This window comes from Pongo abelii, chromosome 4, assembly GCF_028885655.2.
Source record: "Pongo abelii isolate AG06213 chromosome 4, NHGRI_mPonAbe1-v2.0_pri, whole genome shotgun sequence".
In the NCBI taxonomy this organism is placed as follows: domain Eukaryota; kingdom Metazoa; phylum Chordata; class Mammalia; order Primates; family Hominidae; genus Pongo; species Pongo abelii.
The window spans coordinates 93,886,404-93,897,884 of record NC_071989.2 but is presented as its reverse complement, the minus strand read 5'-3'; positions in this window follow the sequence as shown (position 1 = coordinate 93,897,884).

Here is an 11,481-nt window from a genome sequence, read left to right as displayed (position 1 = left end):
AGATATTTTACCCCTTACATATTATTATTTTTCAGCAGCTACATTTAGTCCCAATTCATAGTTCTAAACTTCTATAAAATAAATTGTAGCTTTGTCTGAAAAATACGATAGCAATATAGAGACTTTTGTTGGGCAAAATAAACATGATAAATTGGTAGATAGCAAAAGAAGGGCAAAGTTAAGCTAAGATAATAGCACCATTTGAATATCAGCAGGAATAATAAAAGAAAAAAAGTGTTTAAAAGATACACAAACATGCCAGAACAGAACACCAGACAAATGGTACAATTTTATGAAGATGAAGCTATTTTTAACTTCAGCAGACATAAATAAGATGTAATTAGTGTAGTTCTAGCCAGTAGTTCCCTATTAAAAATCTAATATTCAAAACTGATTGCAAATGAAAACCATTTTATGGTGTGCAAATAATTCATGCATTAAATATTTCAGCTCATGTAGCTTACTGAAATTATAAACATAAAGGTACAGAAAAGTGTGATGCCAGCCACCTCTCTGCCACCCGCAACATAATAGTGATCAGGATATGATATTTATTATTCTATAATTGTCATTGTCTTTTTTATAAAAGCTGTTTTATGTTTTAATAACATCCTTTCTAAAATGCATTTTGTTCTTGCAATTTTCAGTAATCAAATAGGTATGTATTTTGTAAATATTTTTATAAGTTATTCTCTTACATATGTTAAGAAAATAAAGTATCATAACATTTTTTCATCATCCAGATTACCTAAATAAAAAATTCTATTATGTAAGGACATAGCCTTTGGCTTGACATTCTTATTTTAGCTGGCTGATTTTTAACACTTGAATTTTTCTTTTTATGTCTGTTGCAAAATGTGGCATAATTTGAATTAATCTTGGAATGTATAGCTCTCTTCCTCATCACATTCCTAATATTTCTAAGAGCTTAAAAACTTAAATTCCTTATAAAGTACCTTGAGAAAAATTTTATTATCTAAAATATGTTTAAAGTACATATTGTCTATGTATATATTCATAAAATATTAAAGTTATCCTTTTAAAGATTCTTATTACATAAAATCCCCCTATCACTTTCTACTGCTAGCTCATAACTATTATCAATTAAATTTTCGCTTATATTCTTATTGTAATGGCTTATAAGCAGTATGCCATGGAGCATTTATTAAATCTAAAACCCTGATTATTCTGGCCATTCTGGGCATTTGTTTTCACAGATTGCTCGTCTGAACTAATTATGTCCTCATATCAAATGAGACAGTTGAATGTATCAGTTATTTTATCAATGATTAGACAAATTTAAAATCAAATAAAACATCACTTTCTAAAAAGAAGAGGACTTTTTATTTTTTGAACTAATCCTATTTTATCAAGAATGTACAGTTTTTGTGTTTTTAATCTTTTAAAAAATATCTGCAGACTACGCTTGGAGTTTTCTATATAAAAATCCTCAAAACAGTGCCTATGTAAATCTGTTTGTCTCTTCTTTTTTAAAAAACAGATAATTTCGTAATGCTCAATTAGAAATTTTGAAATGTTTCTTTTTTTTTTTTGAGACAGAGTCTCGCTCTGTCACCCAGGCTGGAGTGCAGTGACGCGATATCATCTCACTGCAAGCTCCGCCTCCTGAGTTCACCCCATTCTCCTGCCTCAGCCTCCTGAGTAGCTGGGACTACAGGCGCCTGCCACCATGCCCAGCTAACTTTTTGTATTTTTAGTAGAGATGGAGTTTCACCGTGTTAGCCAGGATGGTCTTGATCTCCTGGCCTCATGATCCACCCACCTCGGCCTCCCAATCAAATGTTTCTATACTTCATGAATGTGATGTTTTATAGGGAATTTCTTAAGAAAGAAAGAAATACATTGCATGAAGCCATTGGAGGAAGGATCAAGCACATTTGTTTTGACTGTTCCGACTGCTTACCCAAGATTGCTGGTTACTCTGTATGTACAGCTACTATAAATTATGAGGGAAAAGACTCCAGCTCCTAACAGATATGTAAGTAATTCAGAACATATTGCTCCACTGTTCACATGTTTAATAATGATGCCAACTTTGCATCTAAGAAAGTAAATGATGTGTAGAAAGGTTTGTTTGGAAAGTAGTTACAAGCTTTGGTTACATGCCAGGAGGAAAAAAATGCTTCAGTAAATATATTACTTTATTGTAGTGGTATATACAGACCAGTGTGTTTAGGTGTTATATAGTTTATCTAACTCATTTAGAGACAAAAACACTAAAATTTCTCCATATTATTACATTCGGTTGCCAGAAAATGTGCCCCAAATGTACTATATTGTATGACATCATTAATGAAAACTGTATTTAGAATATTTTTTGCCCAATTCATTTAGAATTTAAAAAAAGACACACACAAACAAGCATATCAAATCACCACTTTGGTAAAGATGAAAATATTAAGAATGAGATTTATATATTGTCTCAAAAAAGATTGAGGCTGAAGAAGCATAGATTCCCCAGAGGATTTCAGAATTGAACTGTATTGGAAGAAATAAGAGGAGAGAAACACTAGGATACCAAAACAGTGGAGGTATTCTTTATCTTAACTGGAGTAAATCCAGAGGATTTCCTAAATGACAGAATATTTTTAAAGGAGTTTGATTTGAAGTTTCAAAAAAAAATTTGAGTATTTATACTAGGTCTGCTACATTGATTGCAGAAAAAGAATTCGAATATTTCAGCACATCATTATTTTCCTTTCTTCATGCTTGCAGAGGGATTGTAATAACAGATTGAAAAGTTTATTGAAATAGCATATCATCCTCGACATATCCATTTGCTTTCCTGAGATTTTTTCTCATTTCCTTTTGTAGTTTGTCTTATCCAGTTGTGATTAGTTGAAGATCTGGTTTCATGAGCCTTCAGTTGGCTGCCTGGCAAGAGAGGCCCCTTGTTTACACCTTAACTTACTAGTTCCATTTACAGAGTTTAGAAAAGCAATTAAGAATGAGAGTTCATTCATGATTTGGCTCTTGGCTTGTCTGTTGTTGGTGTATAGGAATGCTAGCAATTTTTGCACACTGATTTTGTATCCTGAAACTCTGCTGAAGTTGCTTTTCAGCTTAAGAAGCTTTTGGACAGAGACAATGGGGTTTTCTAGAGATAGAATTATGTCATCTGCAAACAAAGATAGTTTGACTCCCTCTCTTCCTATTTGAATACCTTTATTTCTTTCTCTTGCCTGATTGCCCTGGCCAGGACTTTCAATACTGTGTGGAAGAAGAGTGGTGAGAGAGGGCATCCTTGTCTTGAGTCAGTTTTCAATGGGGAATGCTTCCAGCTTTTGCCCATTCAGTATGATATTGGCTGTGGGTTTGTCATATATGGATCTTATTATTTTGAAGTATGTTCCTTCAATATCTAGTTTATTGAGAATTTTTAACATGAAGGGGTGCTGAATTTTATCAAAGGCCTTTTCTGCATCTATCGAGATAATCATGTGGTTTTTGTCTTTAGTTCTGGTTATGTGATGAATCACATTTATTGAATTGTATATGTTGAACCAAACTTGCATCCGGGGGATGAAGCCTACTTGATCACGGTGCATAAGCTTTTTGATGTGCTGCTGGATTCGGTTTCGCATTATTTTGTCAAGAGTTTTTGCGTTGGTGTTCAACAAGAATATTTTTCTGAAGTTTTTTTTATCTGTTGTATTTCTGCCAGGATTTACTATCAGGATGATGCTGGCCTCATAGAATGAGTTAGGGAGGATATCCTTCTTTTTTGGAAGAGCTTCATGGAATCAACCTAAATGTCCATCAATGATAGACTGGATGAAGAAAATGTGGTACATACACAAATGAAATACTATGCAGCCATAAAAAGGAATGAGATCGTGTCCATTGCAGGGACATGGATGGAGCTGGTAGCAATTAACCTCAGGAAACCAATGCAGAAACAGAAAACCAAATACTGCATGTTCTTATTTATAAGTCGGAGCTGAATGATGAGAACACATGGACACTTGGTAGTTAACAACACATACTGGGGCTTGTCAGAGGGTGGTGGTGGGAGGAGGCAGAGCATCAGGAAGAATAGCTAATGGGTGCTGGGCTTAATACCTAAGTGATGGGATGATCTGTACAGCAAGCCACCATAGCACACATCTACCTGTGTAACAAACCTGCACATCCTTCCCATATAGCTCTGAATTTAAAATAAAAGTTGGAAATCAAAAAGAAAAAAAAAAGAGAAAAGAAAAGCAATTGTCTCCATTGGAATGATGTAGTTACCAATTCTGAAGTGTGTTGTATAATTGAATTCTGGAAACCATCTCTCTACTTCATCCAAGACTGGATTTGAAAAAGTAAATCGAGTGTCTACAGTGTATGTATTTTTCAGTATTCTGAAAGAAGTGCTAAGTCACAGATCACAGAGGGTGATAAGGGCAGGCAAGAGGAAATACTGGTTCTTCATGGCAAATGAACAACACATCATTTTGCTTCAGATTCTGGTATAAGAAATCTCCTTATACCAAGGAGATTGTCTATAATTGTCTAGTATTGATTTCGTTAATGTCAATGATTTTTCCTAACACATTCTACTTTCTTGTCTTTATCACTATCAATATTGAGATTTTGGGAAAATTCTTGTTGATGACTACTGAAATGCTAATTTAAAAAAACCTAAAGTATAATAATAATAATAATAATAATAATAAAAGAAAAAAAAAATAAAAAATAAAAAAAATAAAAAAAAATAAAAAAACCATAATACATGCTTGGAGAAACTAAAATTTGAATAGAAAATAGTAGATATAATAGTCATTTTAAAAAGTTGATGACCAGTAGACTCCTTGTGACAAGCTGTGTTTTGAACAATAATATATGGAAAAGCTATTTTGTAAAATAATTAATTTCCCATCATTTGTAAATCTTTTAAAGCCACTCAATTAGTTTTACATGAATAAATCAATTCTTTTATAAAGTTTTATCTATTTTTCTGTTTCCTTTTGAAGTTTTTCATATATTGCCTAGCACAGAATTGTAGCAGAGACATTATTATAGAATATGGAAATCTTGGCAATGTGGCCAGTGCAAATGTTCCACATCTCCTAACCATGGAAGGAAGAGTTTACCTGAGAAAACTTTGTAACAGTTCAGATAATATGAAGTCTGACAAGGAATAGACTTCTAAGGCAGTTAATGTTTACTCTTGCTGAAAGAGAAGCAACTCCGAAAAAGTTTACTAGTTCTTTATGATTAAGATATTCAAGATATATAGTAGCCAGAAATACAGGTTTAAAGAAAGCAAATAGCAAGAAGTAAAACTGTGAATTAAAAAAGCTTGTGTTTATAGTGTGTTAATTAAGGATAAAACTGCATGGTAAGGAGACACTGGGTAGGCCGGTAACTCTAGTGTGTGGAATTAAGGAAGAGCCACATTACATCTACTTACAGAATTACATGGTCCTTGTTTTATAAAGCCTTTTGTGCTTTTCTGTGTGTTCCCACATGCAAACTACTCTATGTTTTCTTTCCATCTTCTCCAGCCCCTTCCTGCCCCGATTTGATAGAAAATATTATAGAAATTGATATTAAGCAAAGAATAAGTGAGATTTTTGTATTCTCCTCCACAGATTGTTAATTTGTCTTTAAATACTGGAGATTTGAAAACAGTGTGCATATTTTTCAATGATTATCTGCATATACAATTCTGTTAATTTGTCCTTTTGCCTTTGTATTCCATCGATGAGAAGATAATTGAACTCCTGGATTAAATATAGTGCTGTACTGGGAAGTGCTTTAAAACTGGCACTGTTGTGCTGGGGAATGAAGCTGTGTTTTGCAGCATTTAAAAATTTCTATAGTTTACATGGTGTAAATATTGTGGCTGACTTCAAACCATCAACATGATGACATTACATACAGAATTGAAAAGAGATACACACAGTTGTCTCTGAAGCGCTTGTGCGAGTCAGCTCCAGCAAACCATTACCTAAATACCTTTTTTGAAAGGAAATTCTTTTCTGTACTTTTTGAGTCTCTTTCCTCAGAAATAGTGATATGCAAATCATGTGTAATCCAAAGAATGTTGGAGAAAATACATTTTTTATTAATTAATACAGAATGACAATCTTTTCTTAATATTTTCAAAGTAATTTCATAATTTTCATGTTAGCAAAAGTATACAAAATGATGTTTATATATAATCATAGAATGAAGGGAATTAATTCTGAAAGAAAATATAAAGAAAACCAATAAAACTTTGAATTGGCTGGACCAAAGCCCTGATATTTGTTGAACCCACATTATGTGGGTTCAACACTATACAGGGCACCTCTAGGAAGGTAGAAACAAAATTTATCTATTGCTTATATCAGTAATTTCTCCTAACATATATTACATAATTATCTCAAAAATAATTTCATGAAAATGTCCTTACCTTACAGGTGAGGAATCCGAGGCAAAGCAGAGTTCTTAATTTGCCCAAACTAAGACTTCAGCCCAGATATCAGTGGCATCAGAATTCATCCTTTTCTCATTAAATGTCTGAAATTAATTGCCCTCAATAAGTATTATTGAATGCTGTGCAAAGCTCTGCAATTTAGAGATGGAAAACACACTAACTACTTTCTGTAAACTTAAAATGAAAGAGAGGGGAGAGACAGTTGGCAGAAAACTTTATCTTGGATAAATGTTTCTCAACCTTAAATAATATATATGGGGCGGGGATTAGGACAAGTCAGTTTAAAAAAATAAAGTTGTTTAAATAAGGGGATTTTAAGGAGAAAATAATAGTCTGTGCTCTATGAAAATAATTGACTGCAATGTGGAGGTTCAGACATGATTTAGGAGGCTGCTGCAGTGGTCTAAGATAGAACCTAAACTAAGGTAGGGCACTGAGAAAAAAAAAGGATAAGATCAGATCAAGAAATATTTATAAGAAATAATGGATAGAGTTTCCTTGATTTCATGTAAAGGAAGAGAGGGAATTACAGAAACTATTTCTATGATCTTTACCAAGGCAGCACATCCACTGGAACCTGCTGTATGTTTTGCTTACCAATAGCTGTCTTCTCTAGAGAATTGCCTTTGGCTGAGATACTTCACTCCAGAAAGACTAAAAAAAAAAAAAAAAAAAAAACAAAGAAAAAAAAAAGAAAAAAGGCTGGCTCCTTTTCTTAACATGGAAATACTGGGAGCAGGTTTATGTTTATGTATCAGGCCAAGGCCAGGCTTTGTCTGAGACCACATTCTCATCTTTCGCTTTTCTTATCCTGCACTATTTTCTCCCTTACGTTCTCCCAATAAATTATTCACATAAGAATTCCTGTCCCAAACTCTACCTCTAGTGAACATGACTTAAGACAAGCATGAATGACATCTTAATTTGATAACTGAGACAGGTGATGGTATTATTCACACATTGATAGCGCTGTACTGTTCCCAAAATTTTGGTCCTAATCTAGTATTCTCTAAGTCTTCCCTGTGGATGGAGTAGAGCTTTAAAAAGAGTTACTTAAGATAAATACTATTTATAGGTTTGTTATTGGGCCTTCCAAACTCCCTGTGTTTTTATTAAAGATGAGTAGGAAAAAGTAAATAGAGTGTCTACAGTGTATGTATTTTTCAGTATTCTGAAAGAAGTGCTAAGTCACAGATCACAGAGGGTGATAAGGGCAGGCAAGAGGAAATACTGGTTCTTCATGGCAAATGAAAAACACATCATTTTGCTACAAATGTAAATCTACATTTGTAGATTACATTACATTTAGATTACATTTGTAGATTAGATTACATTTGTAGATTACATTATCTACAAATGTAAATATTTAACATGTAAGTAAATGAAATATTCTTGCATGTGTCTCTAATGTATGATCAGGTTTGAAACTACATTACAATCTAACCATTTCTCCTTTATCTAATAGAAGATGTTCCTTATTGTGAATGAACACAAGATAGATGGTCTAGTTGCCTCAAAACAAAACACAACTTTGTCTCAAAACAAAACACAATTTAAAAGGAGGTAGATAATATAGATTACCTTGTTTTTAACACAAATGAGATAAGGACTTTATAAGCATCTACACACTGCGAATTTATAAAGATAACATTCATTTATCAAATTTTCAAATTTTGTTTCATGTTGCCTATTTTCTTACTTTATTTTGTACTGTGTATCAGGGGGAGGGTCTTGCTCTGTCACCCAGTCTGGAGCGCAGCAGTGTGATCACAGCTCACTGCAGCCTCAAGCAATCCTCCTTCCTCAGTCTCCCAAGTAACTGGGACCACAGATGTGCATCACCATGCCAGACTAATGTTTTAAAAAAATATTTTGTAGAGATGGGGTCTCCCTTTGTTGTTCTGAGTGGCTCTTGAACTCCTGGGCTCAAGCAATCCTCCTACCTTAGCCTCCCAAAGTACTAGGATTATAAGCTTGAGCTGAAATACCTGGCCTCTATTTTCTAACATTAAGAAACAAAGACATTCATAAACACATAGATTTTTAAATACTGAAAATATATCTTTATTTTTCATGGCTACATTGGAGTATTGACAGCAGAAATGTTTACATGCTTAAGGTTTGCCATGAATGGAACATACATGTAATTTTGTATTTATTATCCACATGAAAGTTTCATTAAACCTTTTGTTACTGCCTTTAATGTAGGATATTAACTTTCTAAAAATATTAAATATCAGTAGGACTTGCCTATTTTTGTTTTGCTCCAAGAAGAAGAACCCATTTTTCTTTCTAAGAATCCAAACAATTAAATAGAGGATGATTCCCATTTTATCCAACCTCCATTTAACATTTAGAGGCATATCCAATAGAGTTGTAGAGTTGTTTTTTTATTTTTTATTTTATTTTATTTTATTTCAGTGTTTTGAGACAGGGTCTCGCAATGGTGCTAAGTCTGGAGTACAGTGATGTGACTATTGCCCCCTGCAGCCTTGACCTCTTGGGCTCAGGTGATCCTCCTGTTTCAGCCTCCCAAATAGCTGGAACTATAGGCATGCACCACCACACCTGGCTATTTTTTCATTTTTTTTGTGGAGTTGGGATCTCATGATGTTGCCCAGGCTGGTTTCAAACTCCTGTGCTCAAGTGATGTTCTGATCTCTTAAACCCAAAGTGTTGGAATAATAGATGTAAGCCACAAAGCCCAGCCAAGTTGCATATTTTAAAGAAAATGTATGTATTACTCACATAGAAATTTGGACCAATTTGCGAAAATATGTAGTTAACTAGTTCTAGAAAATAAAATTATATTAATCGTATATTCCACTATGAACTCTAAGATAAAATCTTTGGGAAAAAATTTTTTATAAATGAACTCACCCTATTTTCTCAATCTCAGTGAACAGTATTCACTGAGATGTTCAAATTAGAAACGTAGGAGTGATCTTTTTCTTCCTTCTTCCTTACCTTGCTATATAAAACATGGAAACTATTGCTAAAAACTTATTAGTCTACCTCCAATATATATCTTGAACCTACATACTTGGACTATAAACTTGGACCTCACACATATATCAGAACCCGTAACTCATCTGCTATCAGAATATTTCTTTTTTTATTATTATTATTATTGTACTTTAAGTTTTAGGGTACATGTGCACAATGTGCAGGTTAGTTACATATGTATACATGTGCCATGCTGGTGTGCTGCACCCATTAACTCGCCATTTAGCATTAGGTATATCTCCTAATGCTATCCCTCCCCCCTCCCCCCACCCCACAACAGTCCCCAGAGTGTGATGTTCCCCTTCCTGTGTCCATGTGTTCTCATTGTTCAATTCCCATCTATGAGTGAGAACATGCGGTGTTTGGTTTTTTGTCCTTGTGATAGTTTACTGAGAATGATGATTTCCGGTTTCATCCATGTCCCTACAAAGGACATGAACTCATCCTTTTTTATGGCTGCATAGTATTCCATGGTGTATGTGTGCCACATTTTCTTAATCCAGTCTATCATTGTTGGACATTTGGGTTGGTTCCAAGTCTTTGCTATTGTGAATAGTGCCACAATAAATATACGTGTGCATGTGTCTTTATAGCAGCATGATTTATAGTCCTTTGGGTGTATACCTACTAATGGGATGGTTGGGTCAAATGGTATTTCTAGTTCTAGATCCCTGAGGAATCGCCACACTGACTTCCACAATGGTTGAACTAGTTTTCAGTCACACCAACAGTGTAAAAGTCTTCCTATTTCTCCACGTCCTCTCCAGCACCTGTTGTTTCCTGACTTTTTAATGATTGCCATTCTAACTGGTGTGAGATGGTATCTCATTGTGGTTTTGATTTGCATTTCTCTGATGGCCAGTGATGATGAGCATTTTCTAGTGTCTGCAAAGCCGTATTTGAACGATAGGCACTGTAATTATGCCTATTGCATAATTCACCCTGTAAGCAACCTTATTGGAAATGTAAAGCTTTTTAAAAAAATGAGAACCCATGCATATCAATATTTAAAAGTTGATATTTATTTTAGAAAATAAAAAATAACTTCTAAGAAGAGTAATTCTCAGGAATCAGAAATAAACCCATTTCTTGGTATCAATAGAGAATATTATTTAGTTATGCTTAATCAACTTAAATCTATTATTTAAAACTGCTTGCCAAGGTCTATACAAAGAAGTTCATTGACTATGTTAATATGTCAGTTACTGTAATAATAGGAAGGTCAATAAATATGTTGTTAAATCATCATGGAGTAAAACAAATGCCATAATGAGGAATAGAGTGTTAAGTTAAAAAATCTACATTTCTTGACATTTCCTTAGATACACAAAACCTCCTAACTGGCAGAATTAGACTTGTTTTTAAAAATAAGCTAGATGAATAAAAACAAAAGTTGTGTAAAGAGTCACAGGGAAAAATAAGGTAGGTCAAACTTTCATATCTAAGAGGTATGTAATTCATTACACAATTTTGATAAAAATTCAAATGTTGAAGTTCTTATAGAGTTATTTAATATTTGAATCTGTGCAATTTCTGTACAATGATGATGACAGAAGCAAATATGTTTTTTGATACTAAAAAGAAATAACACAGGACACAATGGTAGCACCAGCACTATAACTGACTTTCATTATCTGTTGTTTTTTCATTGTATTGCAGGCATGTTTGCATCATTATCGAGGACTACAAAATTAAATAGGAATATGCTTCATTTTCCTTTGACCTTCTCCTGACCTGAAAATTATTGGGATTTCTATAACTTGATGTCAAATGATAACATACACTGATTTGAAAGTTACTTACTCTGCTAGCCAGCCTCCAAGATGGTCCCAATGATCTCCACCTCCTGGCATTCATACCTTTGTATTATTCCCTTTTATACTATATCAGCAGTAGTCCTATTGACCATGGACTATGGCAGAAGAAATGGTATGTCACTTCCAATATTACAGCTTTTTTCTCTATATGTCTTTCACCACTTACTCTAGCAACTGCAGAATGAAGACAGCTGTCCTATTCTGCAGATAGGTCCACGGTTAGGAACT